General features: G+C 42.6%; 1 long non-coding RNA gene and 1 pseudogene across 2 annotated transcripts in view; one reads left to right on the top strand and one right to left on the bottom strand.

The window, feature by feature from the left end:
- LOC102475824 (ATP synthase subunit gamma, mitochondrial-like) overlaps positions 1–142 on the bottom strand; it is a 1,267-nt pseudogene extending 1,125 nt beyond the window's left edge.
- A 5,551-nt stretch (positions 143–5,693) lies between these two features.
- Positions 5,694–6,597, top strand: part of LOC114006631 (uncharacterized) — a 5,573-nt gene continuing 4,669 nt past the window's right edge. For both annotated transcript variants that reach the window (XR_003548342.1, XR_003548343.1), the window contains exon 1: positions 5,694–5,762. This is a non-coding gene — a long non-coding RNA (uncharacterized LOC114006631). The remainder of the gene's footprint in view (positions 5,763–6,597) is intronic.

Here is a 6,597-nt window from a genome sequence, read left to right as displayed (position 1 = left end):
TGGGAGTCCAGCGACATAGCCATTACGCTAACGGCTGGTCCCAACCTGTAATATTTTTCAAAGTTGCCATATTTCGGACTTGGATCCATTGTGGCTACAAGGCCCAGGCCGACAGCCCAACAATGCTCACCCAAGAAAACATGGTGACACTGGCCTTGCTAAAGGTTGGGCAACTCTGTATGAATTTTAAAGGCTGCTTGTCAATTCCTACAAAATCCTGAAAAATTTTTGATGGGAATTTTGACCCATGAATAGTATAATTATCCATTTATTTAGGTGCTCTTTCATTCCTCTTTGTGGTGGTTTATATTTTGTTTTTTTAATTGTTGATAAAGGGCCCATGTGTTTGCCAGAGAGAGACAGCAAGAGAGAAAGAAAGTGATAAAGCACCTTTCATGGAGGATGATCACATCGTAATCCCTTCTCCTCCATTTCTCCTTACTTTTGTGATTGTTGTGCACACATGCACGTGTACCTGGTGTGCTTTTCCAAAACTCTGGGTCCAGGACTTGAACCACACATTCAGTCATGTGGGATCCAGCCTCCTTGACTACCACACCACCAACTGACTCAATGTTTTATATTTTTAGAGTGTACTTGTCTTGCTCATCTTTTGTCAGATTTGTTCCCCTATAATTAATAGGTTTTTAAGCTACAATAAATTATATTTTTGGAGCCTGCAGATGGCTGGACTCCCACATGGCCAACAGTGATTTGAGTCCCTGACCCAGTGGCTTAAAAATCACGCTGGGCACATGTGCATGTGTGCCCAAGATCCCAGGAGGAGAATAGACACCAGAGGAGAAGCAATTGCAGTGTGACCATCCCCTCTGTGAGGTGATTTCTCACTTTTCCTCTCACTATCTCTGTCTCTCACTCACTCTCTCCAGCAAGCATGCCTTATCACAAAAATCTCTTAAAATAATAAATTATATTCTTTCTTCTTTTTAGAATTATTTTATTTAACTCTATTTATTTATTCATTTTAATTTGATCAGAGAGGGACATAGTGAGAGAGAGTGTGTGTGAGAGAAAGAAGGAAAGTGAGAAAGCAAGTTGCCAGGTCCAGAACTTGAACCATGGTCAGCCATGTGGGAGTCCAATGCCTTTAACCACCTTGCCACCTGCCGGTCTCCCAAAAATAAATGGTATTCTTTTTTCAAAATGTTAACCTCTGACAATTTACTATTAGCATATAGAGAAAATGCTAGTTTTGTATTGACCTTGTATTTAGCCTTTTTGTAATTTCGTCCTGCTGCTTTCTGCTTTTCTCAGATTGGAAGGCATATCCAATTCATTTTGGCTGGAAGCAGAAGTCCCAAGACTAATTTTGAAAGTTCTTAATTAGAATCTGGATTCCTTTTCTTCCCCACATGACTTAATTCCTTTTCCTACCTAGCACCTGATTGCTTTTTTAGTGGTAGTAGTGCTATTATCATTATCAAACATCCAAGTGCATTCTAATTTCTCATGTGCTATAACTACATTGTAGAGCGAAGGCACATGGTAGGCAGCTGAAAACAAATTTTCGAACTAGGAGAATAGCTTGTTTTTCTGTTGTTAGTTCTCTTTTTACTGAAAATTTTTATAGGGTAGCTTTTCTCAAATTCTGGAGTACATCAGAATCACCAGAGAAGTATATTTTTAAAATGTAGGTTCCTGGGACCAGCAGTTAGCGTAAGGCTACATCACTGGACTCCCACGTAGTTGACCGCGGTTTGCGTCCCGGACCAGGTGGCTTAAACTCACGCCGGCTGCGTATGCGTGGGTGCCCAAGATCCCAAGAGGAGAATGAAGGAGAAGGGATTGCAGCATGGCCATCGCCCCTGGGGGATGATTTCTCGCTTTCTATCTCTGTCTGTCTGGCAAGCGCACATGCCCTATAGCAAAACCCTCTTAAAAAAAAAAAAAAAGAGAGAGAGAGACAAAATGTAGGTTCCTAATACCTCTCTCTGCAACCCAGTAAATTAATTAGAATCCAGAAAATCTGCAGTGTTTTGTTATTTAAGTTTTTGTTTGTTCTTGCCAATGAGCACATGTACTCACTGAAAAGAGAGAGAAAACACTCCCCATAGGGAATAGTCACACCACAATCCCTTTTCCTCCACTCTCATCAAGATTTTAGATACACACACACATTTGGCATGTTTCTCAGGCTGCCAGATCCAGGATTCAACCATGCCGTCAATCTTGTAGGATCTAGCCAACTTAACCACCACACCATGGCTGGCCCCGTAGTGTTTTAGTGTTTTTTTAAAGAATTATTTATTATTTAATTTTATTTATTATTATTACTCAATTGGACCAGAAAGAGCCAGAGAGAGAGAGAAAAAGCAAGCCACCAGTTCTGGGACTCGAGCCACAGTTGGCCATGTGAGAGTCCAGTGCCTTAACCATCACACCACCTGCTGGCCCCCTTGTAGTGTTTTATTACAGAAGACTCTGACATATATACCAAAGTTTAGGAACCTCTGTTAAGAGAATTTGCATGAACCATCTGTTCAGACTCTTGGAAAATTATTAAATGATAAAACTCCTTTCCTCAGTATTCCTTTTTTCTCTATTTAGGCTCCTAGGTTTCTCACTTCTCTTCCTAATAAATCAGATTTTCAAAAATTATTTTCAAAGGTTGTTCTAGGGATATCATATTTGCACTTCCAGATTACACAGTCAACAGTCCCTCCTGCCTCAGAGGCCCTGTGACTCTGCCCCACTCCACCCTGGCCAAAGTTTACTTGTTCGGGGTGCATAGAACCGAAAGGCAACCTTGAGCCAACTCAGGTAAAGCAACCAGTAATGTAGGATATTCTCTTGCAAAAGCAGTACATAAGTGGGCCAATGTAATTCCATACTCCATGTGAAATATACAAAATCAGTACATTGCTAGAGACAGAAGTCAGGTTAGTAGAAGCAACTGCTTCACAGGTACAGGTTTCTTGAGGGGTGATGAATTGGTTTTCGAACTAGAGAGCAGTGGTGTTGCACGGCGATGTAAATGTGTCCTGCTACCGAACTGCTTTTAGCATGGTTAATTTTGTCACATGTGTCACACCTCAGTTAAGAGGGTGTTCAAGTGGATATGAAGCCCTGAGAGCGCCCAGAGGATCGTGGGCAGGGTCTAGGGAGAATGCCTCGGGGAAGGCTGGGGAGAGCACAGCACCATCACTAAGCAGCTCTGTGGTGTTCACCTCTGCAAGCAGGGCTCCGAGTTGGAGAGGAAATCGTGGAGCCTGACTCACTGAGAGCAGTGCAGACGACAGGATCTTGAAGCGATGCAGTTCAGGTGTCAGATGCCAGTGGAGGAGGTGGTTAGGACAAGACCACATAGAACTGTTTCTGGTCTTCCTGAGCAACAAGAATACCCACCACCACTGTGGAGAGGTTTTGAAAGTAATTCTACTGGTTTTAAAGAGATTTAACAGGGATCAGCAAATGACATGATGGTTATGTCGCTGGACTCCCACATAGTGGACCACAGTTCAAGTCCCAGACCCAGCAGCTTCAAATTCACGCCAGGCAAGTGTGTGTGCATGCCCAAGATCCAGAGAGAATGAAAGAGAAGGGATTTGCAGCATGGCTATCCCCCCAGGGAGTGATTTCTCACTTTCTGTCTCTCTGTGTCTCTGGCTAGCACATGCACCCTATAGCGAAAGTCTCTATATAAAAAAGAGAGAGATTCAACAAATTTTAAAAATCAAGAAAATTTAAAAGCCTCAGGTGCCTTCGGCATCTACTCTTCCTATACCCCAACTCTAACTGTTCAATCTACCATTTGACTTTTTCCATAAACTGCGATTCATTTTAAGTCTGGTTCATAAATGTTGATAGAGCTCCTACTAACATATAGCACTTTGTTGGATGACAGGGCAGTTACTGATACATAGACAGGTCCTAAAATGGAAAAGAAGGCTTCTTAGCAATCACGTTAAAGGAGATATTTGAGGACCAGCAAGTGTATAATGATTACGTTGCTGGACTCCCACGTAGTCACCCTGTGGTTCAAGTATAAGACCCAGTGGCTTAAACTCACGCCAGGCATGTGTATATACGTGCCCAAGATCCCAAGAGGAGAATGGAGGAGACGGTATTGCGACGTGAACATCTTCCCTGGGGGAAGGGGTGTGTGTGTGTGATTTCTCTCTCTCTCTCTGTCTCTCTCTGTCTTTCTGGCGAGCGCACGTGCCCTGCAGCAAAAACCTCTCCAAAAAATAAATAAATAAATAACAGTGAAAAAGAGAGAAATATCATCCTGAAGTTATAGATTTAAATGAAAACAGCAAGATGTACAATAGTATGTATGATGTTCAATGTGTGTTTAAAATTTGGTATGTGCACTTAAGTGATCAGAAAATACTATCACAGGACATAAAATGAAAGTTTAAAGCTCTTGTTTTTACAAGAAAAGGCAACGTAGTAAAGAGAGAGACCGAATGCAAAAGGAAGCCTGCTCGGGGCCTGGCAGGAGGGGAAACGCTGGAGAAAGTCTGCCGAGACCCCCTCACCTCATCTCCCCTTCCATCTCAGATATCCTCCCAGCAGCTTTGCTCTCGCTCACATATTGACAGACGCTCGCAATGGGACCACCTCAGAGCAACAGGACTCTGAGGAATCCGACTGGCTTTTATTGTGGTTCCATTATGGGATTACATGGCGCCACGAAGTCCGATACCCGTGAACAGGGGACAGGGAGTACGACCCAGGGAGCTCGGAAGATGACAAAGGAGACGGTTCAGATCTTATGGCAGCAGATAACATTTTCTTCTTCCCAAGAACCACAGAGCTTTTTAAAAAGCAAATGGAATAAAGATGTGGGCGAGAAGTGTCCTCCCTCGGGTAAACAGATGGGGAGGAAGAAAACAAAAAGCAGGTGAATTGCCAAAGAGAAAGCAATACAGTAAAAAAGCCAGCATTTAAGAGTTAATTATAAGCCACTCTTCAAAAAAAGAGAGATAAGAAACCAGAAAAATACTAATTTAGCCAAAGCTGAACAAACAATTCTTTGCCCAATGGCAATGAAAGGGAGAAACAAGCATCTTTAAATGCTGGCAATTATGTGAGTGGCAGAAAGAATAAAGGCAACCCTTCATGCCCACAGAAGAGAGAATATTAGGGAGACAAAAGCAATCTGAAGTGTTTACAGTTTTGAGTGAGCCAACAGCTCAGCAAGCATTTAGAACACATTATCTGAGCTGTGAAAAATTACCCCCTGAAATTAATCAAGAAGTTAAACATTTATTAAAAACAAGTTTAGAGATAATCGGAGAAAGGTCAAGTCCAAAGACTCCATTGAAGCTGAAGCAGCTCGTTTGCGCCCTGCGAAATGGGTCGTGTTTAATTTGGAGCACAAGGTTCAGACGCAAGGGAGGCTTCTGGGATCCCTGTTGGCTTTCGGGGACTTGAGCCTGCATGTGGGGAAATAGCCGTTGGTCTCAGTTGTTCTTACGAAAAACCGATGATGCAGGCATTGAACAACTGACCCTTGGCCCCTCTGTGACGTTTGTACCTGGCTTACATATTTGGGCAATGTTCAAGGTTAAACATAAACCCCGTTACCAGGGCCTAGACTCCAATGTCCAAGCAAATGAAGCGCTTTGCTGTGGGCGGTGGGATTTTGCCTCCCATACCCCATTCTTTTTGCCACAAAGGTCAAGCAAACAGGAAAAATCATTTGAACAGATGTGAGTAGGCTTCACACAACACTGAAAATGGATGCTATTCCCAGGAGCTGTTTTTGGAGAGGGTTGTGAAGACAAGGAAGAGAGGTAAAAGTCCTGTCCTCCGACCTCGGTCTAATTTTCCCCTCCTTACAGGTCTCTTGTCCTAGAACTCAAAGAATTAAGACACATATAAAAGTTACACATGCACTCAGCCACCACGGGGCACACCGCTAAGACACTGCTACTCTGCAGGCTAAAATTATATGGGAGGCCTGGTTTCAATTCCCAGCTGGAACTGAAAGCCAGCCATGGTGGTGTGCACCTGTAATCCCAGCACAGGGAAGCTGAGGCAGGAGACTGCAAATTCTGGGCCAGCCTGGGCAACGTACCAGATCTGTGAAAGAGCCAGGTGTGGTGGCACGTGCCTGTGCGCTCAGCTACTCAAGAGGCAGAGATGGGAGAATCGTGACAAAGCAAGACTCTGTCTAAAAAGAATTAAATTTTTTTTTAATTTGTTTTTATTTTTTAACATTAATATGCTATACATCATTACATTATACAAAATGAATTTTTCATCCAAAATACATTGTCTGTTGGCTCAATCAAGTACATCAACATATGTGTTATCAACAATTTTCCATTTCTTATGTCTTGCATATTTTGAGTTTTTTCTTTTTTTGCCATCCTTGATTCCCTATCCCTAACCCTCTGCCCTGTCCAACCCTCCTCCCATTGTCTCTGTTATCCCTGTTTGCTTTCTATGCCTATCCCCCCTATTTAATTGATTTGCTAATGAACTTAATTTGTCTAAATATTTGCAATAGCAAGCACAGCTGATATTTACATACACAAGAACTCATGTCTGACTTTAGGCATAAACCTCAGTGAGTAGAATGAACATACTATAAAATGATACCTAGCTGGGGCTATATAGCTTACT

This window comes from Tupaia chinensis, unplaced genomic scaffold (genome assembly GCF_000334495.1).
Source record: "Tupaia chinensis unplaced genomic scaffold, TupChi_1.0 Scaffold149309_1, whole genome shotgun sequence".
NCBI lineage: Eukaryota > Metazoa > Chordata > Mammalia > Scandentia > Tupaiidae > Tupaia > Tupaia belangeri.
Note: the sequence above shows the minus strand (reverse complement) of the source record. Positions and strands in the feature narration are given on the sequence as shown.